The 20,426-nt window shown below is 33.5% G+C and overlaps 1 long non-coding RNA gene across 2 annotated transcripts in view; it reads right to left on the reverse strand.

Moving 5' to 3' along the window:
• Positions 1-20,426, reverse strand: part of LOC121319870 — a 72,056-nt gene that overhangs the window by 32,120 nt on the left and 19,510 nt on the right. For both annotated transcript variants that reach the window (XR_005950759.1, XR_005950758.1), the window contains exon 2: positions 17,346-17,652. This is a non-coding gene — a long non-coding RNA (uncharacterized LOC121319870). The remainder of the gene's footprint in view (positions 1-17,345; positions 17,653-20,426) is intronic.

Consider the following 20,426-nt stretch of genomic DNA (forward strand, 5'->3'; position numbering starts at 1 on the left):
TTCACTCTGGGAGACAAAGGTTAAAAGGTACTTTTCTTTTATGACAAAAAATAACAGTGATCTGTTATACAACAAGAATGTGGTTTAATATCCACAAAGCTATGAGAAACAGTTAGTAACATCTAATATAACTAGTTTCTAATTGAACAAACTCCTATCTGTCACAATAACACATATTCAAATAATCGTCTTACGCGTTTCTAAAATGATGCTATTTAGATGTCTTTCAGCAGGATGGGTCAACGACTCAAACTTTCATATAAAAGCATGTAATACTAGTGTTTAGTACAAGTGCTTCAATGATTTTAGACATATCAAATAAGACTTATTAAAAACACAAAGGGATAGATTATCAGGCAAATATTGATGTTCTTAGTCTTAAAGGGCTTATACTGTATTAGGCAGAGTTTGCACATTTTTGTCATCTTACTTAGTGCCACTTAGTGTCATAAGCAGTGCACACATCCACATTTTGACTTCAGTGGCAGATTAAAGAGTGTGACGCATATCTGATTCTTTCATTTTGGCCCGTTCCAACCCTTGTCCATTTTTCAGGATTCACAAAAAAGATACAATGTCAACTAGATAGCTGAAAGGACTGTGTTTCAAAATAAATTTAGATGATTTAGATGTACTGTAGTTGGTTACATTACTGTATTTTCAACAGAAGTATTTTGATTCAGAACAATATGATTCTGAAAATATCACTTGCCAAGAGAGGCCACATGGACTGTGCATTACATTCTTTTAAATCCGGTACGTATTAATTTGTAGCAGCATGCAAAATTCCACATTACAACCCAATAGCAAAATGTAATCAAAACGTTACCCATGCACAGAATTGTGTAAAATATAAAAACCAATGCAGTTTATCAACAGATTTAAAAAAAAAAAAAATAATTGAAAAAGTATTCAAAATTGCATGTGCTGCTCAATAAAGCTCTGATTTCACAGTGCACTTGTAATTAAAAATGCACAAATGTAAGATCACAGATTTAAAAAAAAAAATACATCACAAAGTATCTAAAACTGTTTTATGATTAACTGTTTCACATTACTGTAGCTGGAATCGCTCTTCTCAATTGTTTATTTGTTGCTGCATTCTCATCAAAAATACAAAACAAAAACAAAACTTGGCTGTGCCGGATAATCAAATAAATTTTAACATTGAAGAGATGGGCTTTGTATCTGAAAACTGATGAGTCGGAAATCGCATGCGACATATAAATGCATTAATTAATTTTAATTAAAGCTTTTATATATATATATATATATATATATATATATATATATATATATATATATATATATATATATATATATATATATATAATGGGGATTGATTTTATTCTTAATACAAGGGCAGTAAAACACGACTGACATGTCTCTGGGTATTGTATATGCGAGTGCTGGTTGGACTTTGCTCTTGTTCCTAAGCCCTAGCTGAGCCATGGCTGCCTCTACAGGTGTTGCTATAATGGAATTGTTGCAAAGAATAATGAAGATCAAGTTTTGGATTTCAGCAGAGAAGCTAGACCTGTAAAAAAGTTCAAAAATCACTTTTTTTCGCACTAGAACATACGTTATTAGTAAAGCTAATACTCTGCTATTTTAACATTTCACTTACTGTAAGTAAGTTTCACAGTGATTCGTGTTAAATTCCACCCAATATAATTTATGGGGGGAAAATCCCACAACTTTATATAAGTTAGTTGTGCTAATTTGGCATTTAGTTTAAAAAAAAAAAAAAAAAAACACAACTGCAGAGTAATACAGGGGTCACATTTTGTGTAAGTTCAGAAGAACAAGTTTGAACAGGTTGAAAATGACTTTTTCAGAACCACAAGTAAACTGTCAAAGTTGTTTGGATTTACTTTTTGTTTTTGATAATCTATTTATCAGTAGAGGGGAGTAGGGGGTTACCAACTTGCTTAAGGTACATTGCCTTGCTTAAAATACTGCTTGTGGTCTCTGTTTTTATTAAAATGGTTATGGATTTCCTTTTCATGTTGATACTGAAATGCCCAGCAACTCAGAACAGTAATCTAACAGCTCCTGTTCCTTCCTGCAAACTTGTTTATTACACATTGTTTACAGTTGTTTTGTTTCTTCTCAGAAGAGTCCGAAAACTAGTTATTATTATTATTATTATTATTAATTAATAATTAGTAATTTAGCATACGCTTTTATCCAAAGCTACTTACAGAGACCAGGGGGTGAACTATGAATTAACTACTGCTGCAGAGTCACTTACAATAAGACCTTGATTTTCCATCTCATCCAAAGGACAGAGCACAAGGAGGTTAAGGGACTTGCTCAGGGTCATACACAGTGAGCCAGTGTCTGAGCCGGATTTTAAACCGGGAACCTCCTGGTATCATGCCCTTTTCTATAACCGCTGGACCACCAAGCCTATAAACTTATATGCTTTTATCAATACATAAATAAAAATGTTAATGAACATTAAATACTACAGTAACGAAGGATTACTTAATACAATATTATTTTCTAACTTTACAAAGGATTAACATTTAATTAGATTTGGCTACCACTTGTAGCCCTTAACTGACAAAAGAATATGAAGAACTGGCTAAACAGTATCAATTGTATGAAGATGAGTACATACTCTACAGCATTGCAACTTGACATGGGAATAAGCCCTGGGGGCATAATATAAGGGGAATTGTATACATCTAATAGAAAGATTAAGCAAAATGGATATAAAGGGTGATTAGAAAGTAAGTTTACCATATGAGATATAGTGCATTGATGTAGTAAATTTAGTTAATAATCACACTACCTAAAAAATGGAAAGTGGCTGTAATGTATATCATGACATATGTACTGTATTGTAACAATTTCCAAAATATGATGGCCACAAAAGGGTTAATTTTATTGGATGACACCAATAACCAAAGGTGAGCAAGAAAATTAAAGAAGACAGCTGTAAACCAAATCTGAAGACATCAAAGCCAGAAGCCTCTCTTTTTCTTATGAGCAGATCAATGCAGTGTTTCCTTTACTTGTGATGCTGTTGTGCTTTTTCAATCTTACGTGTTTTGCAGCAATACCGCCCAACAACGACTGATGGAGGTAAATTAGGAAAAGGAACAACACCACTTTACAGATCCTGTGTTATCTCAATTGCAACTGTACTTAAACGAATGCCTCTTCAGTAACGATTTCCACAAAAAGGGATGACGTAGTTACATTTGCAGACAGAATTAATTGTTCACAAACTCTCCAATATTTAATTTTTTATATGATAAACAGTGGTAAACAGTAAATACATCTTTGCCAAGTAAACAGTAACAAAAGGGGAACACATGAAATAAGATCATTTTATAGTTTTACAGAAAGTTTTCCATATTGACAGATGGACTAACAGTTGAAAAACATCTCCACGATGATATGCATTTCCATAACACATACAAATTCAATGAATCACCTTCATTTCGAGCAGTACCTAACTTAAACAACATTTAAATAGGGTGGGGGTACCGTGAGTAACCATTAAGCCTTTACCAAAAGTCATGCTTTCTCAGTCAACATCTTCTGGAAAGTGACACACACATTTTGGTTGAAATAACAGAACAATAGAAGCTCTGTAAATCATACAGCTTATTAAGAAAAAATGCCTTTATCTACTTGAGTTTCTTATATTTTCCCAATTAGCTTTTTAAAGTGATGATGAACATCTTTTCTCACTTCAACAAAAATCAGCCATCTGCTTTGAAAGGAATATTTTCAAAGAGCACACCCCCTGATAAGAGGTATCCTGTTACATATCCTGAACAGGACATATGTTTTTAAACGCTCCCTTCTGAAATGTGATTATGTAACTCTCTACTGGGAAGAAGAGTGTTAGAACTACAAAGGATTAAAACCTGTGTTGATTACAATTTTCGTTCTCTTGTTTTCCCATTTTGGAGAGACCCAACTCCTTGTTGGGTTACCTGAACAAATCCTGTGAGCAGTTTCATTTTACATCCCAGAAATAAAAATTCCAGCCATCACAGCGCAACTTTAAATAACACAGACTTGTTTTAAAAGACTGCCGGAATCATGATTTACCTGCTCCCCGCAAATACTGTCACCTTGTCATTGGAGGAAAAAATGGTTAGTAACGATATTGCGGTCCTATGTCGGACCAAGTCTGACATTACAATTTTCCCTTTCCAGTCATCAAAAAGATGTAAAGCACAGGTTTCTAGTCATTTTTTTCTGGATAAAGCTGAGAAAACCTTTCAATGGCCGTGTGAGACTGATAGGAGCTGAATGAAGACGAAAGAAAAAGGGACGTATCCGAGCAATACAGACAGCCCTTGCACCACAGAGATAACACGGACACATAACAAATGAGATAGCTACTTCCGCATTCCAGCGCTCAAAGAACAGACAGTGGTCTTGGTATTGAATTTATTGTATACAATTACCGTTACAGTAGACATTTTAAAATGATACCTGAAGTAGTACATAATGCCAAAAAAGTACTTAAAAGTTGATTTGTGAAGAGATAGGAAACAGAAGGTCCAATACATTTTTTAGTATTGTTATAACCTATATTGACGTGATACTGGCTCTTTTCTAAACAACATGTAATTATATGAAACAAGATACAGTACAGTGTTCAGTAGACACACAATATCAATTGGTTACAAGCTCACAGTGGCTTGCATGCTTGATTGTATTAAATATGTAGTACATAAAAGCTATTCATTAGAAATAATGGTACTGTGCATAGCAGATTTCATTTTCAGGCAAAACATTGTTTTTGTTTGTTTAAGAACATGTAGCTCCAACTCCGTTTCAGTCATTGCAATAAATGCACAGGAGTAATACATTTAGGTTGAACAACAGCCAATTTATGAGACTCTGAAGGGTTAAAAAATTTACCGATTCATGGGCTGTATTGGTGAGGCAATGCTTAAATAGTCCTGACTGTGCACACACCATCATGGCTAGCCACTCCTTGAATACTGTTGTATTGTCGATTCTTTCAAAATCAAATCACTTTTTACAGTCTGTGCATGAATGTACATTTTACTGCTAAGCTGCAATTATCCAAATACTGTGTACTTTGTAAATAAAATATTGTTTAATTTGCTGCTGTATAATACATAAAATAGTGTTTTTAATGACATGTTGAAGACTAGTAGGTTTAAACACTGGGCTGAGACCCACTGAGTGCTGGCTGCCACCATGGGAAACAGCAGTATGTTTGAGTGTAGTAAATTATTATGAACCAAGAGAGGCAGTCCATCCAAAAGCAACACATACTTTTAATGCATGAACACAGCAACTTCTGAAACTGCACCACAGCAATCATCCCACTCATATGTCAACCAATTGTGAAGCTACTGAAATCTGTAACTTGGTTTACAAATTACTATACTGCAGAACAGCATGCATGAAATGTCACAAAATAGGTTATTATCTTTTTTCCTTATGAATACTTAATACTTTTTTTGCTGAAATTGCTGTGACAAAAAAAATCTGCAAGTGCAAGTCTTAACCACGTGTTGCACCATCTGCAGCCGAGTGAAAATCTGTAATGAATCCACAAGTCAATAAATCCCTGGTTTGGTAGCTTTATTGTGTGCTTTATTCCTTTCTGAAAAAATGTGCTCATGACAATGTAGAGTAAAGAGCATTGGGAATCTAACCCAACAAGCTGTGAAGAAGGAGAACAATTGTTAGGAATCTAACCCAAAAAGCTGTGAAGGAGGAGCACAGTTGTTAGGTCTGTATCATTTTATTTATGTTCTCTTTATTCAATATTAAAAGATAGAGATTTACATATCTTAACAATAATTTGCTTCTCGTGAATCTATTGCATCTTGAGGTTTTCTAATGCACACGTTAAGCATCCTATAGGAGCGCCCCCCCCCCCCCATCTATGACATCAGATACAAATTCTACAGGTTTCCAGGAAAAAAACAAAAAACATTCTGACGTCAAAGAGGCTGTCTGAACGACTGCCTCTTCCCACCAAAGCCACGTTTACACATAGAAAATAGGAAACTAGATCACAAACATTACATAGAGACACATTACCATGGCAACCAGTACGCAAGTATTTAGAACAACTATGGAGCAGGCAGATTTAGTTATGATAAAAGGCCTTTCGTGACATGTCCGTTGCATGTAATGATGTAATCGCTGTGCTGTAAGACACATAAAATTAGATACGTAAATAATTGCATGGGGGGGTGGGGGTGGGGGGAGTCAAAAATGTTTACACTAGATTCATTGTACTCTGCTTATTTTTACACAATAAAGAGCTGTAAACCATTACAACTCGTACTATGACTGCTCAAGGAAAGAAGAATGAAGTGTTGATTAAATCCTAGCCAGCTCCATGGAAATAATATTACAGATGGCAATCTGTACACCAAAGAACCCACATAACTTGCTTTAACATTACTGGAATTTCCCCACGTTTCATATCAAATTTTACAATCATTAGCTTGACCATGCATAATTTAATTGTGCTTAGATTACACTTGAAAATACATCAATAAATAAATATAACATTTTATAGAATACTTTTATTATTGTTCTCAATACTAGGTTAAGACAAAAATATTGCAGTAGAATACAGTATAAATACAAATATTTAATATGAATCCCTTCTCCCAGGTTATGTTGGGGAGGTTTAAGATTAATAAGACACAACAATTTTTAAAAATAATATGTAACTTGCCTGCCCAACGATTTGTATTGGTATTTTAATCCTGTTGCACATACTAAGATCTCACTCTTTTCTCATGCTGTCAAAGCACTAAAAACAACTATTTGTTTCACTTCTATCAGTTGCAGTTGCTGTGCTTCAAGTGAACCAGAAACAGTGTGGCCTAGCTAAATAGCCTCAAGCACCTATTGGGTGAGTGGCAAGCAGATTTGCATCTGAATAACCTTACCCACGTACTCATAGAAACACACACATCGACCTTTTCTTCATAATAGAACCCGAACAGTCGAAATACATCATTGACCATCTTCAATCCAAAGTAATTCTGATAGAAAAAACAAAAATATATAACAATATATATATATATATATATATATATATATATATATATATATATATATCCTTTCCCTTTAGAAACAAAAAAGAGAAATTGTTTCTCTGGAAAAAAGTGTTTTATATCGACGTTTCTTTTCTTTGACATTAAAGGGGTTTCACTTCCCCTGAAGGTTACGCTGGTTTGATTTCACACTTTAAGTTTGTATGCATGTAAAAGGAAATTAAACATCTGCTGCAATAGGCAATTTCCACAGTATTTAATCACATCTTTGATTAACTTATATTTTTTGAAAGGAGAAAATTTCATGTTAATGTTTCAAATTACAAATAAACCACTGTTGTGCTAAAATGACGCTCATTTACATTACTTTGTTGTTCGGTTCGAGTAGGGCCTACTGTAATATAGGCTGGAGTTCATTAAAGACTAGTAAACCCTTAAAATACGCCCAAATGCTTTTCAATTGTAAAACACAGTCTTACACAGGTAGATACACAGGTATGAATAGCTGCAGTAAACATACAAAACAGGCAAGGTTTAAAGATTCAGGTAATGTAATTCAATTTTCATAGCTGAGTCTCTAACTCAAACATTTAATTGTTTCCCCAAAAGAACAACACACTTGAAGATATTTGTACTTCTCTTCAACTATAAAGGAACATGGCCTTTTTATGATTGTGCCCTTGTGCATTTCTACACTACTTTTTTTGTATATTTTCCCTAAAACTGTGGGTTTTAGATAATTTTAAAACAAGTACATTTTAATGCAAATACATTTCTGTGTTAAAAGCAGAAAGGGTAACTAATGTTCTGTAGATTTTATCCAAACACTGAATTATTTCTCTTTTACAAACAAATTACTCTCTTTTAAGTTAGAAGCACATATAATAATAATTAAAAAAATAAAAATAAAAAATACAAATTCTGATGACATAGCAATCTCAAACGGACATTTTACAAACACAGTCAATATTATTCAGTTGCACACCCCAGTGTTTTCCATGTGATGGTAAAAATATTTAGTGCCATCACAAATTCTCACCTTCTCACAATAAACGAATACATTTAAAGTAACACATTTGCACAATTTCCACTTCTTAATATTCCCTATTCTATGCTATGAAAATACCATCACAGCATACAGCGTATTTGTGAGACACCTCCCATTACTTTAATTACGCCTGCAGTCACTGGTTTTAAAATAAACTATTTAATTAATTGATTTCGTTAATGTTTTGCTATTTTAATTATATTAATAAAAATGTATAGGTCTGCAAATTACAAACTTAAAATGCTGTGGAAATACTATTTGCGCTAAATGAGGCTTAACTTTTACAGGTTTGCACTTCAATTGATTAATATTAACTATTGTGTTTTATCCCTCACATAAGTTTTTTCTTCTTTGTGCCACGACAGTGCATAGAGCAAAGGGGACACTTTATTCAAGCACTGATGAAAGTAAATGCAACCCTTTCTATAATCACATTTCCCACAATATTTGTTTATTACATTTTTGGGGGGAATCTGACAGGTGTTGTTTAGCAGCTGCCTCTGGTTTATGATATCATCCAAAATGTATATTTTATCTCTGCCCCAAAGAGTTTTCACTAAAATAATGGCACAGGAGAGGTAGCATTCTATCTGAAAACTATGGTACATTTTATCAGGAAGTATTTTATTTAAAAACAAAATTTAAAAAATGTATGTTGCCTTGTTATTTGTTTATGAAATAATTTTAAAAGTTTTGTTATGAGAGCATTAAAATAAAAACAACATAACAACAGCAAATGGGATGTTTTCAATTGTGTGTTCTGTGTTCAAAACCATCTATCATTCATGTAAACCGCTAATGAAATAGTTAAGATTTCTTATTTTTTTTTATTGTCTGCATTAAAGTGATTATCAATGTTAGTATGCAATACAAAGCCTGATACCATGTGGATTGTTTTTATGATTACATTATAATTTAAGTTTCGGGGGTGAATGGGTTGGCAGGATTTTTTTTTGTCCCACGTAGTTAAATAGTTCATTTCGGAGGGGGTGGAGGGTGGGGGTTAAAGCCCCTAAAACAACCCCCCTAGCTACGCCACTGCTTGTAACAGTCTTGTAACTTACCTGTTATCTTGATTTCTTCAATTAATATTGTTGGACAATAGTCTCCTGGTGAAACAGTATTACATTTTACTTTATATAATATGCTTGTGCTTGTGTGTGTGTGTGTGTGTGTGTGTGTGTGTGTGTGTGTGTGTGTGTGTGTGTGTGTGTGTGTGTGTGTATATATATATATATATATATATATATATATATATATATATATATATATATATATATATTTTGTGTAAAAATAGGCAAAAATTGAAATCGAAAATTCATTCCAGGCTTGCTGTTTGCAGGTAAGGTTGTTTGCTCTTTGAGAATTTATTTTTAATAAATCTTGTGATTTGCACTTTTATTAATGTCAAAAGCATTCAAAATATCTGTACTATTATAACAGTGGCTGGGTTACATTTGTATAAGTTAATTTTGAAAACAAAGTGATTTACTTAATTTTGTATTTATTAAGGGGAATGTAAATTTTGACTACAATATGCTTTAGTCTCTTTGGCCTCTGTACGAGTTTTCCCACATGGAACACCATGTACAGTAATGTTTGACAAGTCCAAACTTGAAAGACATGTTTTTTTATGCCATAAAGGTGTCCCAAGTCAAGTACATGTTACAGTCACTGGCTAGCACTGATCGAGTTACAAGACTATCCTCTAGACAATTTCATTTATTTTTAAGAGCTTTCACAACTTATAACACAATTCTTATCTGACAAAATTGCTACATATGAAGAGGTTCATAGTAATTAAAACAGGACCCATCAATCTGATCCTATCCTAGGTACGTCCAAGGCTCTTATAAAGGTTGCATCTTTGCTACTTTCATCAATTTATTGGAATACTCTGGACTCGAACTGGCGACCTCCAGGCTATAGAGCACATCCATATATCTATCCATTTCATTCAGGCAATAGGTAGTGGGCACTTGAAAGGAAGGTGGAGGATACTGGTGAAATGGACTGAAGTGCAGCATGAAGTGCAAAACACAATTATAAAAAAGCCGCCGGCATTATCATTAAGGTGAACTACACCACTGCTAACCATAAAATCGCCCATCAGCCACTACTTTCTGCCATCTTGGAATCCACAGTAACAACTGTCCTGCTCCCTTGCAATATTTATAGTTAAGAATAAACACGCTCAATAACATTTACATGTGAAATGCAGGTTTCCTTGCGAAAGTGAGCGTGGATTTCTCGTGTGTTTCGTTATTTGCACAAGTAAATGAGATTTACCCTATCCCTCTCTTTGGCCTTTTTTTCGTTCACAAACCCGATTTACCCGAGACTGTGTATGACCTTTCTGATGATGTCATACTGGAAAGGAAAAACTGTAATGTCGGACCTAGTCCGACATAAGACGGCAAAGGGTTAAGCCTCACAATGTGACCTAGATCACACACTTCAAAAAAGTACCTTTTTGCTGCTTCCTGAAACGCAGACTAGAACATGTTCCAGCAGATTTTATTATCAGCAGTCTGTCTGGTGACAGTTTAATTTTTATTCAATCATTCACGCAAACATCCCTTGCATCTGTGAGTGCATTGAGAAGAACGGGAGAAAGAAGAGCAAGCCACGATGATCTGAATGTGAAGGGCTCTTCAACTAATTTTTTTAAGATTGGAAAAAAGATTGGAAAAAAGATTGGAAAAACGTTAGGAGTAGGCGGGCCAGAAGTATTTTATTCTGTACATTTGTAAGCAATACAATACATATTATATAATGTAACATTAGTATACTGAACAAGACTTACAAATGTTACCATATGAATAGTACTTTAATAATAGCACAATGTGAATATTTAACAGAGTATCATTAGAAACATTTTAAAATGCATGTGACATTAATAGTATAACTGTTATTCTATAATATATAGTCTGAGAGTGAGAACTGCACAACACTGTGGTTGTAAGTAAGGTAATGATGTGACAGAAAAAGAGTGAAAATGTACATAAAAAACTTCCATCACACAATCTGAGTGTGTCACTTAAAACAAATAAACTTGTGTATATATATATATATATATATTTCAATTAATGTAAAATAAACAATGTTCTGTCTATTCATTAAAATTGTCTTTTGAATACCTGATGTCAGTGCAGCTATACATACGAAGAACAAAAGAAAACACAAGCTTCCTGTTCATCATATGCTCACAGCGGCTGAGTCGTAACTGTCTCTCTCTGTTATCTGAACCGAGATTCACTCAGCAACAGCTCCCTTGCTTGTGTCTGACATTAACAGTATAACTGTTATATAATAACAGTTAATAGTGAACTTCAATGCAAAAAATTGCACTTCTTTCCTCGAGCCACCTTAAATCACATTGTATTCCTTAATTAAGAGACACACATTCATTGCACAATAAACACATTGGCTTTGTGTTCGGTACAGCTGATAATATAAATAAGTATTTATCGGTCCACTCACTGTTGAATCTACGATTTTCACCATCACATTTTCTCTTCTTACTAGCTAGAGTAGAGACAGCCATGTTTATATCACTTTCAAAATAAGACAGAGAAAAACTTTTAATAGCAACCCGAGTAAAAAACAAAATCACCTCAGATTATGCAAATTTTACTATGTTTTACTGGCACACAAGGAGTTAATGGAAATGTTATCTATATAATTGAGTTATATTATCTTATATTATTTATCTATTAGTATTTTGTGGCATGCACATTAATTTTTACATCTGTAGTTGAAGGTGTTAATAATAACAAGAATAACGAACCTGGAATCATTTGGTTTCATAAAGAGATGAATCTCAGCAGTACTCTTAAGGAAGAACATATTTGTCTTTATCATTCTGTGGCTCTGCCATGATGTTTGTGCGATTTGTTTGGAATGCCCATATGTGACAGTATGAACAAAGCAATGAGCTGATGCAGAGGACCATTAACGAAACTTTGTGGATTCTTCATATTACATGAAAGAATTTTAAAAAAATACAAATCTGGGCGATAGGCTTCTAGACCATTTATAAAAGGCACTATGGCTTCGAATTTAAGTAAGCAGCAAAAAAAAAAAAAGCCCAGTGTTTAATGTTTCCTCCACACACCCACTCAGCTACTGTTAAAATCGCTAACTGGATTCTACAGAACTTTCTATTGTTATTATTTTTACATTACAATCTTATTTTCAGTTAAAAATATGTAAACCTGTGCTATTATTAGCTTAAACAAGGAAAAGGAAATCACTTCAGCTAACTTGCATATTTTAACTTTACAGACAATATTATTTTCATGTAAGGAAGTACATTTAGTGTTTGCACATTTAGAATGTGTGGAAACAGTAGTTTACATTCATAATAAAAAAAACTATTTTATAGGAGCTTTAATAATTCTCCACTTGGATCAATTTAAGCAACGACTGGCACACTACTGTGAATGTTCCTTCAGAACATATTTAACAATGAAGAAGTCACACTGCCAATATGTTTAGATACAGTTTGTATTTCCAGAGGTGTTTGAAGTGTGCTAGGCCTAAATGTGTTAGTTATGTGTCCTGTGACTTAATTTTGATTGGCTCATACCCATAATCAAACAGGAGAGAATCATTGAATACAGCTGTGTATTGCATTTAGGAGCAGTATGTCAAAGTGTGTAGTATGTATTATCTTTGAAAGAAAAAGTCATGTGACTGCTATATGGAAGGTCACTGGAACAGTTAACCTTCCATTTACATGCAGCAATCCTGGGAAAAAAAGTTCTCAAATCTCAAATGGTCTCAAGAGATACAGTATGAGGTGTTGGTATCAGGTGGTTGTTTGTCAAATGACTGCAGTGAAACTGGATGAGAAAACACATAAATCAAACTGAACTGAATTGAGAATGGGGTACGGCGCAGTACATTTGGCACAGCTTTTACGACTTAGCCGGGCACATCTGGCGAGCCTTCACTGCATTTTCTATAAGGAAGACTCCAATGCAACTCCTACCCTCTGACAGCAGAGTATAAAGCTGGGATTTCCAGATCTGTTTTTTTGGAGATTACAGGAAATCAAAGGTCCAAGCAGTACAGAAATACAATAGAGATTGAACAGTTTAATGGTGCATATGTGCCACACCACACACAGGGTTGGTTCAAATTAGGATGCCACTGTAATGTACTTGTGGAAAACCCATTTACAGCACAGCAATAAAAGGTTAACTTTTATAAAATGATTAAACCAACAAGATTCTCGGACCACCATTACACTGTAGGTCAAAAGGGGTAGCTGATGCTTACAAATGTAAAGCGTAAGCACTGCCTGCTGATTACTTCTAGAAGCGTTTGGTTCGTCATGAGATCAAAATTCACTTTCACATTTTACAGATGGCATCCAACACTATAAAAACAACAACCATTTTGATTACAAAGCTAGTCCCTAAAGTCTTCATACCAGACAATGGAAGTGCATTTCCAAAATACTATAATGACAGAAACCTGGGGCCTATTGCACAAAAGTGGTTTAAAAAAGCCAGGTTGTTTAAGTTACCTGGTTTGAGTTAACAGGATTAACATAGACTGAGTTTAAATTAATCTAGGTAACTCAAACCAGGTTAATTTTTTCTATCTATGCGCGTGGAACCAACTATTTGAATGTGTTGTCATGGTAATTTTTATTAACAGTCATCTGGAAAAAATGGAGAAAACGAAAGGGCGACTTTTTTTTTTTTTTTTTGAGCAACACATTTTAGTCTTATTGCATGACAACATTAAAGATTTTTTTTTTTTTTTTTTTTTTTTTTTAAAAAAAAATAAATAAATAAAAAATGCTACTGCTGTTAACACGCAAGTCTTTTCCCGAGGACACAAGCACAAATCCCGGGCTTTATTATTTAAAACGTATGTATTTATATTGCGCTGTATTCTGATTAATGAAAAATAAAAAATATTTACTATAGGAATGTTTTTGCCTTATTTATATGGATAAAAACATTAAATAGAATAATTATCTGCAATAGGAAGCATAGAACGCCTCCTTGTTGTTCCACTTGACTGGACCAAGTCTGGGAAATTTCACGAAGACTGGCAGCAACTTCTTCAGTGCAAGGTACACTTTCCTTATAGCTCTGCATATCGTTGCTTTATTAAGATTTTCGGCATTGCAGACTGTACACACTGTTCCACAGGCCATAAATCTTAGATCTATGCAGAGTACCTGTATATGGGTAAGCTTTGCTATATGGCTCTGCTTCATCGGGTTGGTTGCTCAAGGGAGGATCTTAGGAGATCCTCCAGATATAGGTCACCATCCCTAGAGAAGCGGTATCGCACATACTGTACAGGGTGGAATCTGGATTATTAATCAGATCCTGGCGATCACTGAACACCCTCTCCCCACGAAAAGATCTTCTTATAATTATAGCATCAACATCTACCATTCTCGGTATAAAAGGTGACAATTATTTTTTTTTTTCAGTTTTAAAAGTCAGGATTAATCTTTGTTATCCTGCTCCGAAACAGGTTTATTTAAGCGTGATATGTTACCATGGTTTTAAGCCAGAGCTATTATTATCTTGTTTTGTGCAACAGAATAAACCTGACTTTCACAATTAAACCTGGAAGTTATCAGGATAACTCTTTAAACCACGTTTGTGCAATAGGCCCCTGGTCATTGACAGTGCCCGAGCCCCTCCCACAAAATATTTACCTTTTATTCTCATTAAAGAAAAACCAAGTAATAGTCATCCACAGATAAAACCGCCTTCAACTTAGACATTTATAATTATTAGTTATATGGTCAGTAATTGTTTTTGAAAGCATATGGCATTTCATGGAAAACCCAGTAGGAGTATTAACCTTGAGCATTGTGCTATGCCATTTTATGTTCCAAGATGTACATTCATAGTTTTAGTATTTCTTTTATAGTGACCTTTTTTCTCTACACATGCCTTAGATTTTGAAAGGCAACCCATCTCGCTTCTTGACAATTGCCCACATTATAAATCAGATTTGAGTCATTTGGCAATAAAACTGCTTTTTACTGGGAATCAAGTAGAAGACCTTGTAAGACTATTCAGCTAAACCAAAATAGACTTACTTGCTTATTTATTTATTTATTTATTTATTGTCAGAAGTATGAGTTGTCTCTCTGTTAGAATGGAATAGCCCGCTATGTGCAAAATTGTTAAGTGAAAATGAACCCAGCTATTAATTACGAGATGTGAGTACACATCCATAATTAATTCTCATAGTATAATGTTTGTAATTAAATTCTGCATGCGTATTAATTATTGGTTGTGCAAGAAAAGCAGTGTTGCAGCCTAGTATGGCACGTAGGGAGCAGCTTCAAGTTCCTATTTGTAGACAGTCCCCATCTGCATTTACTGGTACATGAGGCGCACACATGTCATAAGATACGGAAGTGGAGTTCTCAGTTCTCATTCACACCCAGCTGTCTAACTGAAAGAAACCAGACCAGAACTCTTAGAAAACTCTGGCCTGCCAATAGAGTACATGTCCGTCTTGTCCCCTGTCCCCCATATCATTTAGAGACTAAAGATAAGTTAGTAATGACAACGGGTGGTTTCCCATTTAAAGGTGCAGGAACTGATTTCCATTGTCACCCTATTATTTGCTGTCAATATGCAAAGCAATCTTGTCTTCTTTGTTAATACTTTTCCCCCCCTAATCTGTCCAGAAACAGAAAATCTTTCATTTGGTTAATAATAAATATAAAAAATTTAAAAAAGACAGGACCTATGGTAACACATGGTAGGAATACAAACATTTGTTTAGACTCCTAAAAATCTAAAATTAATAACTAACTAAAACATATATATACACATTTAAAAAGGGCTTGGGGAGGTGGGCATGGAGGGTAAATAGTTGAACAATTGCTTTCCATGTTTCAACTAATCAAGGTAAATATCTCGTCAAAAGCATTGTCAAACTACTTTGTTAAAATATTGAAAATTAGTTTCATCACTGTTAGAAATAAATTAAATTGAACAGCATTATGTAGTTGTATGATTTATTCATTAAATCTATACTAAAGATTGCTCTGTTAATTGAGTTAGCTAATATTCTGCCTCAATGTTTCCCTCCATCTCTGTATCATAATCTGTATGGATTCAGTTGCATGGCATACTGTATTGGCTTCACAGCCAATACTAGAAGCATGAACTACACAATACACATTTTAAACATAAATGGGACAAAAATGTAAACTTTGGTAAAAACCAACATACCACAGTAAAATCATTGTAAAGCATGACACAGAAATACAGTATAGTGAAGCGACGACACTGAAGTAAAAGGGAAGAATGGGAAAAGCATGGTAACCATGCTCATTTTTTATATGGGAAATGGATCGTTAAATGAACTATACATTGTGATAAGAAAAGTTACATTTCTGTGATAAGAAAGGTTACACTTCTGTGTATGCATTATGGAAGAATTTTTTAAATTAAGGTTTTCACATTTTGCCAAACACAGAAAAATTGTAAATGTTTATCATCCTAACCAATCAGAATGTGTGTAGGTTTAAGGTACAGTATTTCAGTCACTTAATTTTTGCCCTGTATTATCACGCTTAACAATAAATACTGTTATTTGAATTATTTCAGCAAAACCTTGCTCTACTGTAAAGCTTTACATTAACCAATATATAAATATTCGATACCTTAATGTTACACCTCTTTACTAATTGAGTTCAAACAACTGATTGAGGAACATTTTTTATGCAGTCAAACCTGCTTAAACAACCCCTCAAGGGCCTTCAAACTGTGCAGGCATAATCTATATCCACTGGAAATACATAAAGCATTAAAATCTCTCAGAGTGGTCATTGAAAACCAGTATTCATTAAAACAAGCTGCCTTCTACAGATTTATGGCAAACTTTACTAACCACTGTGAAAAATATTATGCACTGTTTATAAATGTACATGCTGTAGTGAGGCGAGAAGAATTTCAACTTTTTAGCAGGGGGAAAAAGCAATTTAGGAAAATGTTTTTTCAAACAGTATGTTGTTGAATGAGCAACTTTTAATTTATTGAACATTATAAAATAACTAGTCATGTTCTCCATTTACTACATTAACTTTTCAAAGTAAATACTGAATTAAAACTAGGCCCTGTGTGACACAGCTTTGAAAATAATAATTCAGTTCCTACAGTCTAGAACATACTAGATAATGCCTTATCAATTAACCTATTAAGCATCAATTAAGTGTTAAACCAAGGATTTATACACATAATAACACCTTAATGATGCCTTACCTTTCAGATGTATGCTTTTAGTTATTTCCTCACTGTTTTACTTGTTAATGTTCCTTTGCGTATTTGTTCGTCTGTAAATCTTCTGCATACTGTAATAACTGCCCAGGTTTAATCCCGCTCACCACCATTACATGCCCTTGGGTTTTGATTTTCTTCTGTCAATCTTTCAAAGCCAAATGAAGATTAAACAAATGTCTGTGTTTACTCCTTCATTAGTACATCCAAACACCTTCATTAGTATGTCCATCTTAAATTCCATGTTCTGCTACACAATCTTCAGTATCCTTAAGATTATTTTTTAGAAATTCTGGAAAAGATATAAAAGAATAGTAATTTTTTAATTTTATTACAATGCTCTGCAAGTGTTGTATACTGTAGATACTGTAGACTGTTACAATATTTTACTTTTTTACTAACAAGGAGTAACAGTTAATGACACATCTGCAGTTAGTGCTGTGCAATTATAAGGTTTCATATACATGCCTTAGTCCCATGTTCATATATGTATATGTCTAATATGGTTTATTATATCCTTAAAATGTATATTGATGCATAAAAGTTTATATAAATTCTTAGACTAAAGTATGTAATTATAAGAAAATCAAATACAGTACTAGGGGCAACTTTAAAAAAAAGAATAATAATTTACTATTTTGATTGTTTAATTCATAATATAAAAGTTAACACTTCCTTTCCCGTCACTAATTGTTAAAGACAGTTTTCTCTCTTGAAATTAACTCAAGATTCTTAAGACTGTAAATAATAAATTCTGACAAAACAAAAAAGTGTCAACCCTCACCAGGGCAAACCATGTATTCTGAGGCATTCCGGTTTTGCATTTGTAAAACAAATATGAACAAATATGTCAAAATAAATACTTCACCCCTGTTAGTAGTAATGCTATCAACAGTTAGTGGATGTTTAAAAATATGTTTACAATATACATATTTTTAAATGTGTTTCATATATTTAAAAAGTAAAAGAAAAAAAAAAAACACAACATTTCCAAACAGTATTTTCTTCCTCTTATTTGCTCTTATAATTAACTTTAACAGTACCATGCTATCCCTATGTAGTATATTTTTAACCCCTTTTTTAAACTTTATATTTTCACAGTGATGAATTACAGGAAATGTAGTATAAACAAAATTACAACAGTTCTATTCTATTCTAAGTCTTAAAGCAATACATACAATTAAAAAAATGAAATGTCAAAACAGATCTCAATGAATTAGTTCTTTGTGGGAAATCTTTTGTATTACTTTAAGAGTCACAGGAATCTGAAGATACATGTTTACAACGACTTTCTGTACAACTATGTATTTTTCTACACATGTTTCAACTGGTAGAAATGTCTGGTAGTTTGGATTCTTCCTACAAGCAAGATTTATTCTTTGACTAGTTTTGTTTTTATCACTACAATGTGTTTTAAATGTAAAAAATGAAAATTTCATGTCAGTACAATCTAATAATTATGCAAATCCATAAAAAAGGTGTATTTTTCTAGTGAATTAATACAAATTACAAAATTAATTGTTGGATATTTTATATATACAGTGCTCACCTTTATAATGCTATAGTGGGGAGCCATAGTTACAAGATCATGCTAATTGTGTTCCGCCTTATAACGAGTATAAATGGGCTACTGTAATGGCATTATGGAGCAAATGGGAGTGAGGACCCTACCACCTTATAAACGATTCTGCACTATAATGAAGCGCGTTATAATGGGTGAGCACTGTATCTTTATCAAAACAGTGATTATTTCAAAAAAGCTGGAGAGTGTGTGATTTTTTTGAACATGCAAATTCTGAATGCCCCTTCACTTGTACCTACATGAATTTTCCACCAGCTCTCTTCCTAGTTTTCCATTCTCAAATACCCCACCCCCATATATGAAACAAACAAAAGGAAATGAAATAATGTTTCATACAAAACAGCCTATATATATATATATATATATATATATATATATATATATATATATATATATATATATATATATATATACTTTTTTATTTAATTTTTATTTAACTTGAAAAATAAAGAGAGTTTTTATTTAATTTTTTTTGTTTATTAACTGTGCCCCTGTTTGATGTTTACGAACACAAATGCTGCTAATCAGAGGTTTCTGTTGTGTGACTATATAAAAACGTGTAACACATTGTTTTATAGATAAAGAATTTGATCAACATGAACATAAGGATATTATACAATCGTGATACAGAAAGACAAATATTTAATTCAGGCTCTGGGCACTTTATAAAGAACAATTCCCAAAATGTGTTTGTGCAAAGTAGCTATATCACATAATGGAAAGCACATGTTGTGTAATGCTGCTGTAGATTCTAACCTGTCAATATGAGGCTAAAATCATTAATCTATAATTGCACCTCAGTGGTTAAGATGTACTTTTATTGGAACAGGCTGGAACTATTCATATTTGAGAACCGTAGCTGCATCTCTGTTACCCTGATTGTCTATTACCATGTTTCCATAAACAACAGAACTCAGGTATGTGCTGGCTAAACTTTTACGATTAACGTTTGCTATCTCTCAGTTTAAAACTTAGCTATGGGTCACAACATAACAGTGGAATGATCACAGTATCATGTACTAATTGTCGGACAGTATTGCCACATGTGAAAACTTTTATACACAACCGAAATGAAAATGCTTTAAATTTGCTTCAAAATAATTTAAAAATGGTTAATAAACTAGCAAGCAGTGGTAAAATCAGCTCAGTTTTATATGGTGCAGAACTAGTTTATCTTAACGGTTTGTTTTGTTTATAGACTTTGCGATACCTACAGTGTATTTACAACAACGACTATACGGTAGACTGGTATAGAGAACTAGGTTAAAGAAGCACTGGACAAGGGGAATAATGTGTCAGATGTCAAAGTGGATATGAGAACAGCAGAGATGAAGCCAATTTGCTTGAAAACATTTGAAGCAGACCGGAATTTCCACCAAAGGATTTAAAAAATCTGGAATTGTACTGAAGCGATCAGAAACCCAGAGGCACTGTATCTGCTACTATAGTAGGACTGTTCTTTTAATGCTGAGCATTTTGTGTTA

This window comes from Polyodon spathula, chromosome 8 (assembly GCF_017654505.1).
Source record: "Polyodon spathula isolate WHYD16114869_AA chromosome 8, ASM1765450v1, whole genome shotgun sequence".
Taxonomy (NCBI): Eukaryota; Metazoa; Chordata; class Actinopteri; order Acipenseriformes; family Polyodontidae; genus Polyodon; species Polyodon spathula.